The following is a 13,317-nucleotide window of genomic DNA, read 5'->3' as shown; positions in this document are numbered from 1 at the left end:
TCAAAAAAATCATTCATCGCTATCAAAGTGTATTTTATTACTGGGTTGTAAAGGTGCTTTAATATTTGCAAAGAAATCTGGTACCTCATATCAATAGGAGAAAGAATAACCATCTGATCATTTCACAATAGATGCAGAAAAAGCATTTCACAAAGCACAACATCCATTTATGATAAAAACCCTAAACAAAATAGGTATAGAGGGAACATAACTTGACATAATGAAGGCCATCCATGAAAAACCCACAGCTAACATTTTCCTGAAAACTCTGTTTTTCCCCTAAGGTCAGTAACAAGATAAAGATGTCCACTCTCATCACTTTTATTCAACATAGTACTGGAAGCCCTAATCACAGCAATCAGACAACAAAAAGAAATAAAAGGCATCCAAATCAGTAAGGAAGAAGTCAAACTTTCACTATTTGTAGATGCCATGATACTATACATAGAAAACCCTAAAGACCACCAAAAAACTGCCAGAACTAATACATGAATTCAGTAAAGTTGTAGGAGACAAAATCAATGTATAGAAATCTGTTCCATTCTATACACAAATAATGAACAAGCAGAAAGAGAAATTAAGGAATTAATCCCATCTGCAATTGCATCCAAAATTATAAGATACCTGGAATAAATCTAGCCAAGGAAGTGAAATATCTCATCATAAAACAGAAATGCTACTATGCACCCAAAGGGCTGCTGGTATGATTAAATGACTACCAACCCTTTCTCTCTCCATTTTCCTAGAGAAGTCTACATAGGGAATAATCAGATCATATAAGTGGCAACCAATACACAGGTAATCTTCCCCTTTGTAATTTTCAACATTTGGCTTAAATTCTCTTTGGACTGAACCTGAATAACACAAAACTAGTTGACTGGCTGTTAGTAATTATGCTGTAGAGAGTGGGGCTTCGTTGCGCACATGGCTGAAATCAGAAAGCAATCTGTAACTCAGAGAAGCCATGAAGTACTTGCCTGGCATTTTGATTTTTCTATAGATGAAAAGTCATGATTTTTTTAATATATTTGGAGGCATTTATGAAATTCAAAATGGTGTGAACAGCAACTCTGAGCACTGTCAAAACTGAACATTGTCACTGGGGTGGAAAATTTATGTTATTGCTACTTAAATTATTGCATACTAAACAGAGTGTGCTATAAACCAAATTATCTAAAATATGTAGGATGGGGGCGCCTGGGTGGCTCAGTCGGTTAAGCGTCCGACTTCGGCTCAGGTCACGATCTCGCGGTCCGTGAGTTCGAGCCCCGCGTCGGGCTCTGGGCTGATGGCTCAGAGCCTGGAGCCTGCTTCTGATTCTGTGTCTCCCTCTCTCTCTGCCCCTCCCCCGTTCATGCTCTGTCTCTCTCTGTCTCAAAAATAAATAAACGTTAAAAAAAAATTAAAAAAAATAAATAAAATATGTAGGATGAAAATAAATGTTTCCATCAAGAGCATTAATTTTCAGCCAAATTGTCTTTACCTGCATTGAAGTCCCAAATGGGAATTTCTAAAAGTCCATAATATCTTCGAATTTATTTCTCCTTCAAAATTAAAAAAAAAACCAAAACACTTTATGTTTAGTTTTCCAAATAGGTTTGTGTACTTGAGTTTTACTTTTTTTTACAGTTCTCATTTGATATCAGCTATGACAACTTGCCTATGGGGTCTAATTATGTTGTGAGTACTACCAAAGGCTTTATCTGCCCTCCATTTGCACAGACCCTAAGTTGTCTCAAGGAAAGAAGGGAATTCCCTCAAATTAGCCTCCTTTACTACACTTGTCAGCAAACATCCATCCAGAGCCAATCATATTACTGCTCAGTTAGCCTCACCCTGTGGATCTTGTCACACTCGCAGCTGAGGAAAAACCAGGTCCATTCCAAAAGAAGAGACACAGAATACAGCTATGAAATAACCCATACTTGAGAATTGGTGGGGAGGGGGCAAATGAAATGATGGCTCCCAATTTTCTGGAACAATAAATGCTGTTTTCTCTTTTTCAAAAGGCAGCTTTAAAACATCTTTAGGGTCCAGCAATTCACCTTGTGAAATGCTGATGCCATACTCCGATCATGTACTATGTTGTGGGTGCAGAGATTTTTACACTTTCTAGGAGGGAACCTGCAGAAGGGAATTGAATGTTCTCCTGCCTGGCAGTCTCACACAGATGCAACCATAGAAACTTTCAGGCTTCCAGCTTATGTAACCCTGATGCAAATGCTGGTCACATCACTCTTCCCAATTTATTTTCACTTCTTGGGTCTGTTTCTTTTCACTAGTCACATGGTCATCTATTTTCAACAAAGAGTATATGACCTTTCGTTTACATTTATTGGTCATAGAAATAACAAGCCTGAAGGCAGTTGGAAAGGACTGAATTTGATGGGAATCCCTTTAACTGATAGAAGAGCTGCCCAAATTTAAGGACAGGGCTCCTCAGTGGTCATGTTTGTGCTATGTCCAATCTTGCCTTGTGTCTGTGTTTCCATGTCCCTGGTAGGAATGATGAAAAATGGAGAGCAATGCGTACTCAGTGTTCCAGCATCTGATTTCGGAGACCACACTCTGAAAGAAGAGTTCAGAAGCTCCAATAGCTGATAATAGCAGCTATCATTTATGGAGTGTACTGTATATACTAAATACTGTACAGCAACTTTGCATGAATTATATCATTGCTTTCTCCAACAGCCCTATCTGTGAGCTGCTGTTCTTTCTACTTTAGAAATGGGATGGAAAAGCTGTGAGGAAGACAGTTTGGGTGTCTTGCTCAATGTTTAAGAGTAATGCCATAGAATTGTATCATGGCTTCCTATGAGGCAATGAAGGAGTGTCTTGTTAGAAGATCTCCACCTAATCAGTGCCCCACCAACACTCTGTAGGCAGATTTCCAAGTTCATGGGCCAGGCTTCTCTTCCAGAACCTGAAAACCTTTGCCTAAGGTCATCCTTTGGCCACCAAAGCCCCTCTGTCCATGTGTGCAGCAGGCTGTATACACTAGGAAATTAATGCCCAATGACAGCAGGGCAACTTTGAGGTGTGTGTTTGTGATGGGATCTACAAAGAAACAGAACTAATGAGGTGTATGTATGTGTATACACATATAAAGAGAAAGAGACAGAGATGTGTATACACATATATAGAGAAAGAGATTTTAAGGAATTGGGTCACATGATTGTGTAGACTGGTAAGTCCAAAATCTATAGGGTAGGCTGGCAGAGTGGAGACCCAGAGAAAAGTTGATGTTATGGCCCATGTCCAAAGGCAGACTGCTGGAAGAATTTCTTTTTGGTTGAGGGAGGCCAGTCTCTTCCTATTCAGACCCTCAACATTCTAGAGGAGAAATCTGCTTTACTCAAAGTCTGCTGACTTAAATGTCAATCTCATCTAAAAAATACCTTGAAAGAAACATCCTGAATAATGTTTGATCAAATATCTGGGTGTAGTGGCCTAGACAGATCAACACATAAAATCAGCCATCACAATGTTCTATACCTGCTGCAAGTTTCCTGGCAGAATTAAGCTCCCAGTACTCACAGTGATTGCTGGCTTGATGATACACTGCATGGACTCCCTCCTCTCCTCTCTCACTTCTCCAGGTCCCCACCTAGTGCCTCCTGGGCTCACCTCCCAGATAAAATACTTAAACTCCATTCCAAGTCACAGGGAGCTACTTCAGGGGGAATGCAAATGGAAACAATATTCTGTGCTTGTCCCATTTTTCTCTTAAAAGATGAGGATGGGCCAGATGTGAATCTTGCTCTAAGGAACTCAGTGCCATAAAGGACATGGTTGTAACCAAACTACCATAATGTGGGTGGCAAGGTGCTATGATTAAGAACCAACCCCTATGAGACCGTGAACAGTGCTGCAGGTGAGTCAGAGAAGTTTCACAGAAGAGATGGGATGGAAGTGCATTTTGAAGGATGAAAGGCATTCCCCAACGTGGCAGATGGAAGAGGGGAGTGGACATGGGGGAAGCATCCAACCAAAGAAAAGCCTCTGCAGAGACCCATTCCTAAACAGGAAAGAACTTGATGCTTTTTGGAAACTCAGCGTAAGCAACCCTCCTGGCTCTGCAGAGGATGATGTGAAGGGGAACCAGTTTTGGGGTGAAAAGCCATCTGGGAAGCTATTAGCCTACTCTAGAGAGAAAGAATGAGGACCTGACCTGAATAGGAAAAACAAAGGGCACAAGTCTTCACAAGTCTGCAGTGGAGAAGTGATTAAGCTATGATTCCCATAGCTTCGGTCTGAATACAAATTTGGCTGTTTTTTTTTTTTTTTTCAATGCTTCACACTCATGCTGGGAAGTCATGACACCTTTGGAGAGCTCCATAGTCTGGGAGAGAAGGATCCCCTAACTCACAGAGACCACACTCTTTATATAACCAGCTGCTCCCTGGAGAGGGATGAGCTACAGGGCTACCTGTCTTGGTCCAGGTTCAGATGGGGGTGGGGTGGGGAGATTTTCTCCCCTGGAAATAACCCAGAAAAGCCTGGGAGTCTCACCAGCCCTCTTTTTTGAGAACACACCTTTGGCTAGAGACATAGTCTACTGGACTTATCTTCCTATGCGTCCCCAATGTGGATGTCAGTCCCTCAGAGCAAAGAGCAAAGGATACCAATGCTCAGAACAAAGAGCAAAGGATACCAATGCTCTTTGCTCTCAGCAGATGAAGAATATTTTGTGCCCCCATGTCACAATCAGTGTTTACTCAGTGTTTGCCATCTTCCCATAGGGAAGCTCCATGAGGATGCACACCTTGTCGATTTTGTTCACTGCTGTAAAGCAAGTCCTAGAACTGTACCTGACACATAAGTCACTCATATTTGATGAATAAATTAATTCTGAATCCCTAGAGAAGTAACACCTGGCTTCTGTGATGACAGTCCATGTATCATGGAGGAACCTGTCTTTTACCCTTCACTAAACATGTGCTCTAAACTCTGCATGTCCCCTGCAATGATGAGGCCAGGTGGAGAGGCACAGCAACTCGAAGCCAGGCTCTAGTGTCCTGTGGTTGGATATCTTCTTTCACAGAGGTGTTGGCAACAGTGAATTCCATTGTGGAGACTTCCAACCCAGCACAAAGTAAAAGGAATATGTTGGATGATATTCTGTCATGTTGGACAAAACATTATTTATTTACACAAAAAATTTTTAATTGGGAAAAAGCAGGCACTCCTGTACTTCTTGTTTTAGGGATGTGACCAGGAATAAAACAATTAATTGACTGCTTCTCCTCTAGCCTGTGAATGCCTTAGATTCTCTCTATAACACAGTGTCTAGTCCCAAATGGGTTGGGCAGCACAGTAGATGGTCATCGGACACAGATGGAACTTATCTGCATTACACTGCACAATCTGAGTGAGCTCCAACACTGTTACATACGGATGCAAGAGTGAGCAAGGACACACAGGAAAACAGAATCTCAAAGAGGGAGGAGAAGGGCCTTGCTCTCCTTGCTCCCAAGAGCTGTTCATCCCTATGCAAATGTACATACCATTTCCCTAACACCCAATTCAGAGAGATATGGAGAGACACCTAAAAATCAAGAAACAGATTTCAGGCTCTGTCCAACCACATGCATATACAGCATGTAGCTGCCCTGCTTTGTGCTTTGTGGGTTTGCCTTTGCAATGTTCAGTGCCATGATTATGATATGTGCATAACCAAACTCATCCTTATTTGTATCAAAATTTTAGGATTATTTTATTAGCATTAATGTGGTTTTGATTTTTGGCATCGATGATGTTTAAAATAGGGTGGATTAAGGGCACCTGGGTGGCTCAGTCAGTTAAGCTTCTGACTTCAGCTCAGGTCATGATCCCCCGGTCTGTGAGTTCAAGCCCTGCATCAGGCTCTGTGCTGACAGCTCAGAGCCTGGAGCCTGCATCGGATTCTGTGTGTCCTCCGCTCTCTGCCCCTCCCCCACTCATGCTTTGTCTCTTTCTGTCTCTGAAAAATGAATAAAACAAAATATTTTTTCAATGGGATGGATTAGGAAGAATCTAAGGGAAATCATGAAAATGACATTAAAAATCAGAAATCACAATAGGCTGTACCACCAGCACTATTTCATTGTATAGAACCCTTTGCTCTGGGGTTTCTCTCTTTTAAGAATACTGCTATGGCCCAAACTTAATATATCCAATATGTTTGGGAGGGTTCTTTTCATGAAAGTGCTGGTTGACCTGCCAGAGGAGAGCAAAAGAGAGAGTGACTTCTTCCCACTCCAGAGAGGCTGGAAGACATCTCTCAGCATAGTCAGTATACTTGGTCGATTTGGTCTGCCACTAAGGGAGAGGTGGGACTACCAATTGTGATTTTTTTCTCCCTCCCTCTCTCTCTCTCTCTCTTACACACACACACACACACACACACACACACACACACACATGACTTTCATCAAACAGACTGGCTCTGGTTGGTGAATGATACTAGCTTATTCCCCTTTAACTCCTCCTTTTCTCCCCACTCCTAATTCTGCCTTGCCAGGGACTTGTCATGGTCCCTTTTCAGCTTGACAGCATTTTCTCACTTCTTTCCTCCTTATGCTGTCCACCTCAGTCTCTTTTGGCTAACTCCACATTTCCCAAAACGGAATCTGATTGGCTGTACTGATGCTATCCAAATCAGGCCACTTGGATCATTGACTAGTGTATAGTTGGACTTCCCTTGGATCCAACACTTTACTCAATGTCCAGACAGCCAACACCAGAGAGGTGGAGTCAGATGGAACAGACATGGCAAGTGCTTAATTGCCCCTCAATAGGTTATGCTGAGAGCCTTCACATCAATAGAAGGAGGACAGAAAGACCCCAAACCTAATGTGGACACAAATCACTATATAAGTACTTGGCAGACTCCCTAAAGAAAGACAATATTGGCTAGGATTCATGTTCATGGTCATATTATAAATTCTGGGCTAGGAGTAATAAAAAAATAATTGTTTTCATCTAAAATGTTCTCTTGAATTTTCTCTTTTTGAAGTGATTCTAACTTGATATGAAAGGTATTTGAAGCTGATACAGACTTTAGCACCCAGGAGTAATTAAATCACCTTTGCAAAGTCACAGAAATTAAATCAGAGGCAGAGTAAGGACTAAGCCTACAGACATCTGAATTCACATTGCAAAGTAGAAATCAAAATATACCAAACTTATACTCATTTCACAATAAATATGTGTATCAGATCATTACATTGTATGCTTTATTTTTTGCATGTCTTTAATTATTTTTAATATATTTTTGTTGTTAAGGCATAATTGTTGTTGAAGTATAACAAATATATTTGTTTCAGGTGTAGAACACAATGATTCAGTGTTTGTGTACATTGCAAAATGATCACCACAATAAGTCTACATGATTCCATTTACATAAACCATAAGAACAGACAAAACTGAGGTGACAGAAGTCAGAAAGAGCTGAGGAGAGATAGGGGAGTGCCTGGAATGTTCTGAAGTGATGGAAATGTCTATACCTTATTTTGGGTGCTGGTTACTTGGGTGTGTACAATTTTTAAAACTCAGTAAACTGAATACTTAAGATGTTATACTTTAATTAAAAGAAGGGAGGGTCCAATATAATAATTGAAGGCACAGCATAGCTGCTAAGTCACTCCTGAGCCAAGAATTCATCCACCAGATCTCCAGCCCACAGAGCAATTCCAGCATGTTCCTGCTGTTCCCCTTTAGAGAAAAATCTGTATTCTTTAGCCATCAGCACTAGGCCATCTTCCAGTGGCATATGATGATGTATTTTGAGAGACTCATGAAGCATAATTATGGTGCAAGAGGAAAGTTTCACATTAGACTGTTCAACAAGAATGCAAAATAGGGACCCATCATCTTTAACTTCCTAGAGTGCTCATGTAAGACCGCCCCTCAGCAGAAAGGTGAATCATTTTCACCACAAGGCCATGATCCTATCATTGATGACCCATGACTGTTGTGTATTCCCTCTGTTCTTTGTTGATAGAAACAATAACACGATCTCAAGGCCTCTTTCAATCACGTTCTTTCTGAACCACTTGATAAAAGTGCTGGAAAAGCCCTTCTTTCCAAATGTCCCTGCTGCTGACATCACCTAACTGAGTGGACTGGTATCACTCCTGGTTCTCTTCATTCCTTTTTAAATAATCAACCACACTCTGCCATAATTTTTTAATGCTTAGCATGTGTTCACCCTCATTTAAGTAGCTCTCTTTAGAAGAATAAGAAGTTGGAAGAAAAGGTTTATATGCCCTACTGCCGAAACCCTGAGGAGAAGACATAGCATTCTCTCCTGAGCGTGAAGCCAGCTCTGGGTGTTGCTTCTTTCTGCAGCTGCCGTTTGCCATTGATGATCATTCTTCTCTTCCTTTTAGCTACTGAAGATTTTCCACATTGTCTTCTACGAAGCCTGGCTGATGAAGACATCTTAAGTCTCAATTGTCAATGTGGTAAACACCTCTGAGCAGAAGGTTCCAGAGGCCTTATAAGAGTACACTGTTTCTTGGTTGGGAATCTAAAATTGCCAGTGAGGGGGTCTCCGGTGATTTTGTAGAACCTCCAGAATTATTGAATGTGAGCTCCTGAGATCAAACAGTTGGGAAGTGGCACAGTACTGATCAGCTGTGAAAACTCTGTCCATGGAACAGTGACAAAACCCATGTGTAAAGCTCAGCTTGCTGAGGACTCTCCAAAAGTACTACTCACATTGTATACTTTAAACTTATAAATGTTGTATGTCAATAATGTCACAGTCAAGCTAGAAAAACAAATAAAAAGTAATGCAGTAAAAAACGAAAAAATTTATATATACCATGTATACCATACACACACCGTAGATACTACACACACACACACACACACAAACACACAAATCTTGGCCAATTACAGCTCTAATCAAACTTGGAAAATCTTCATTGGCCTTGTTCCTCCCCTGGTTACATTGCAGCTCTTGTTTTAAACATTTTGCAAGTAATTGTGAAGATGTCTATATTTCAAATAATGTGAAATGAAAGATAAGAAGTATACTGCAGCATTTCTAAAGATAATAAAGATAATTCATCTTATTTTACCAACATTAAATACATAGGTTTTTTTTAATTTTTTTAATGTTTTTATTTATTTTTGAGACAGAGAGAGACAGAGCATGAGCAGGGGAGGGGCAGAGAGAGAGGGAGACACAGAATCCGAAGCAGGCTCCAGACTTTGAGCTGTCAGCACAGAGCCTGACGCGGGGCTCGAACCCACAGACTGTGAGATCATGACCTGAGCTGGAGTTGGACGTTTAACCGACTGAGCCACCGAGGTGCCCCTAAATACATAGTTTAAATGGAAGCCTGGTTTTCTTTCTGCCCAACACACACCCTGTGCGTTGAAGGTCCATTCTGATTTACCATGTTTCCCCAAGGTTCTTAGTAGTGAACACTTCCCAAGTGACTGAAGCCATCTGGTGCCCTGTGAAGGCAGGCCTGGGTTCATCACATTTACTATTGGGTCCCCAACGCCCAACATTTGACAAATGAATTAGCAAATTGCCCACTAATGTGCCAGGCTCTGTGAAAGATGAAGAGGAACTCACCATAGCCAACAATAAGAGAAGTCACAGAGAAATCAATCATTCTGTCATTATTATGGATTTGTTAGTTTCTCTCTGTATTTCTATCCTTCAGATATCACTTTCATATCACCCCCATGTTCTCTCATGCAAGCAACCTCTAGTCTGTTTTATGTTGTCTATAGATTTGGCTATTCTGAACATTTCATAAATGGAATCATGTAATGTATGGTCTTTTGTGACTGCCTTCTTTCCCTTACATTTTTATGGTTCATCCATACAAAACACATACAAGCATGTTATTCCATGCTATGGCTGAGTAATATTCCAGTGAATAGAAATACCATTTTTGTTTAGCCATTCATCTGTCAAAAGACATTAGGATTATTTCCACCTTTTGGCTACTATGAATAATTCTGCCATAAACATTTGTGTACAGTTTTGTATAGATATGTGTTTTTAATTCTCTCAGATACCTACTGGGTCAAATGGTAACTATGTTGAACATATTCCTGCTATCTAATTTTGCTTTTGCTTTTTCTTTTCCAAGTTATCTGTTTCATACACTAGTACTATTACCCAAAAATCTTTTTTTTGCCTTTGTTGAATTAAGTCTCCTAAATTCCAGTTTTTTCTTCTACTAGTTAGAAAATTACATATTCCATATTCTTTTAATAATTTACCTTTTAAGTTTTAACCTTTAATTTTAAGATTTAATTTTTTTTTTTTCAACGTTTATTTATTTTTGGGACAGAGAGAGACAGAGCATGAACGGGGGAGGGGCAGAGAGAGAGGGAGACACAGAATCAGAAACAGGCTCCAGGCTCTGAGCCATCAGCCCAGAGCCTGACGCGAGCCTGACGCGGGGCTCGAACTCACGGACCGCAAGATCGTGACCTGGCTGAAGTCGGACGCTTAACCGACTGCGCCACCCAGGCGCCCCTAATTTTAAGATTTAAATCACATACATTTTTTTTCTAGTAAGATCCTTCTCTGTATTTCCCCCTATCAAGACTGGGCAAGAAGCATAATGTGCTTTTATACCTCTCTACTTCCCCCACCACCTGCTGTCCCACCTCCATGTTGAAATCATCTGGAATTCTAATTCCAGGTAATTCTCTTAAAACACTTCCTCAATTAGCAGTAATTTAGCTCTAGATTTACTCCCCACTGCATCTCTCTCCTTCCTCCTGAACTGATTTTTATTCTTGCTGAATTATAGCCTCTAGTATTTTTTTTCAGAGTTTGTAAATGGTATGCTTTAAATCCACACCTTTGAAAAAGCCTTTGTAAGTTGCATATTCAAATGTCCCTTCTCTGATTAAACTATGCAATGGCCCCTGATTTTACTCACAGCAAAAGTCACGCTTCATAAATGCTAGAATGACCTGGTCCCCATTCCTCTCAGGCCATATCATTGGCCACTCACATTCATTCATTGTTCTCCAGCAACCCTCCTCACTGTTCCTCTAATATGAGCAGGTAGGCAGGTGTCATCTCACCTTGTGCATTTTCTCTAGCTCTTTTCTCTTTGGAATATATTATTCCCCCAGAAAATTACTTAGTCAACTCCCTCACCACAATTCTTTGTTCAAATGTCACCTTCTCAGTGTGGTCTCCTCTATACTCGCTGCATCCTTCCAACCTAGAAAACCCAGTTCCCTTTATTTTGCTCTACACCTTCTCTTTTTCCATAAGAAAAAAAAAAAAACACTTTAAACTCCCAACAAATAGAAGTCTAGGACCAGATGGCTTCACTATTGAATTCTACCAAACATTCAAGAAGAATTAATACTAATCATTCTCAAATCCTTCAAAAAAAAATAGAAAATAGAAGAAGGAACATTCCAAATGTATTTCATGAGGCCAGCATTACCCTTAAAGCAAAATCAGACAAGGACACCACAAAAAAAAGATAATCCCTGATGAACATAGACGCCAAAATCCTTAACAAAATATATTAACAAAATGAATTCAACAAAATATTAAAGGGATAATACATCATGATCTGGTGGGTTTCTTACATGCATGCAAGGTGATTCAACATCCACAAGTCAATCAACTTGATACACCACATTAACAAAATGAAGGATAAAAATCATATGATCATCTCAACAGATGCAGAAAAAGTATTTGACAAATTCAACATCCTTTTGTGATAAAACCTCTCAACAAACTGGGTATGGAGGAAACATACCTCAATATAATAAAGGCCATACATAAAAAGCCCACAACTAACATCATACTCAATAATGAAAAAGTGAAAGCTTTTCCTCTAAGATCAGAAATAGGACAAGAATTCCCACTTTTACCACTTTTATTCAACACAGTACTGGAAGTCCTAGCCACAGCAACCAAACAAGAAAAAGAAATTATAAAGGATCCAAATGGAAAGGAAGAAGTAAAGCCATCACTATTTGCAGATGACATGATATTGTATATAGAAAACCTCCAAGACTCCACCAAAAAACTATTAGAACTAATCAACAAATTCATTAAAGTTGCAAGATACAAAATCAAATATTCTTAAGTTTTACTTATTTATTTTGAGAAGGGGAGAGAGAGAGAGCACAAGCAAGAGAGGAAAAGAGAGAGAATCTCAAGCAGGCTCCACACTGTCAGCTCAGAGCCGGATGCAGGGCTCTCTCTCACAAACCATGAGATCATGACCTGAGCTGAAATCAAGAGTCAGCCACTTAACTGACTGAGTCACCTGGGTGCCACAGGAATAAATTGACAAAATACGTTGCATTACTACACACTAATAACAAAATATCAGAAAGAGAAATGAAAAAAATAACCCCACTTACAATCGCACCAAAAAGAATAAAATACCTAGGGGTAAATTTGACCAAGAAAGTGAAAGACCTGTGCACTGAAAACTAGAAGACATTGATGAAAGATGATGATGATGCAAATAAATGGAAAGATAATTCTGTGCTCATGGATTGGAAGAATTAATGCTTTGAAAGTTTCCATACTACCCAAAGCAAGCTACAGTTTCAATGCAACCCCTATCAAAATTCCAATATAATTTTTTACAGAAATAGACCAACTATCCTAAAATTAGTATAGAACCACAAAAGACCCCTGAAAGGCCAAAGCAATCTTGAGAAAGAAGAACAAAGCTGGAGGCATCATGCTCTATGATTTCAAACTATATTACAAAGCTATAGGAATGAAAACTTTAGTATGGTATTGGCAACAAAAACAGACACATAAATCAATGGAAAAGAATAGATAGCCCAGAAATAAATCCATGCATATATGGACAATTAATTTACCACAAAGGAGCCAAGAATATATGACAGGGAAGTTACAGCCTCTTTAATAAACAGTGTTTGATAAACTGAACAGCTACATGCAAAAAAAAAATAAAATGAAATTGGACCACCACTTCACACCATACACAAAAATTAACTCAAAATAGATTAAAGACTTGAATGTTAGACCTAAAAACATAAATATTCTAGAAGAAAACATAGGCTCCTTGATACTGGTCTGGCATTGATTTTTTTGGATTGATACCAAAAGCGAAAATTAACAAATGGGACTACATCAAACTAAAACGCTTCTACACAGTGAAGGAAACCATCAACAAAGTGAAAAGGTAACCTACCAAATGGGGTGAAATAACAGATATATCTGATAAGGGGTTAATATCCACAATATATAAAGAACTCATAAAACTCAATAGCAAAAACACCCAATCAGACTAAATAATGGGAAGAGGATCTGAATAGACATCTTTTCCAGAGAAGACATAC

At 39.6% G+C, this 13,317-nt stretch overlaps 2 pseudogenes; one reads left to right on the top strand and one right to left on the bottom strand.

The window, feature by feature from the left end:
- Positions 1 to 7,567: 7,567 nt before the first annotated feature.
- On the bottom strand, positions 7,568 to 8,183 carry LOC147577026 (nuclear receptor coactivator 5-like; annotated as a pseudogene).
- A 19-nt stretch (positions 8,184 to 8,202) lies between these two features.
- On the top strand, positions 8,203 to 8,395 carry LOC147577025 (small nucleolar RNA U3; annotated as a pseudogene).
- Positions 8,396 to 13,317: the final 4,922 nt, after the last annotated feature.

Source organism: Puma concolor, chromosome C2 (assembly GCF_028749965.1).
Source record: "Puma concolor isolate L17-30 chromosome C2, mPumCon1.1.hap2, whole genome shotgun sequence".
Taxonomy (NCBI): Eukaryota; Metazoa; Chordata; class Mammalia; order Carnivora; family Felidae; genus Puma; species Puma concolor.
Note: the sequence above shows the minus strand (reverse complement) of the source record. Positions and strands in the feature narration are given on the sequence as shown.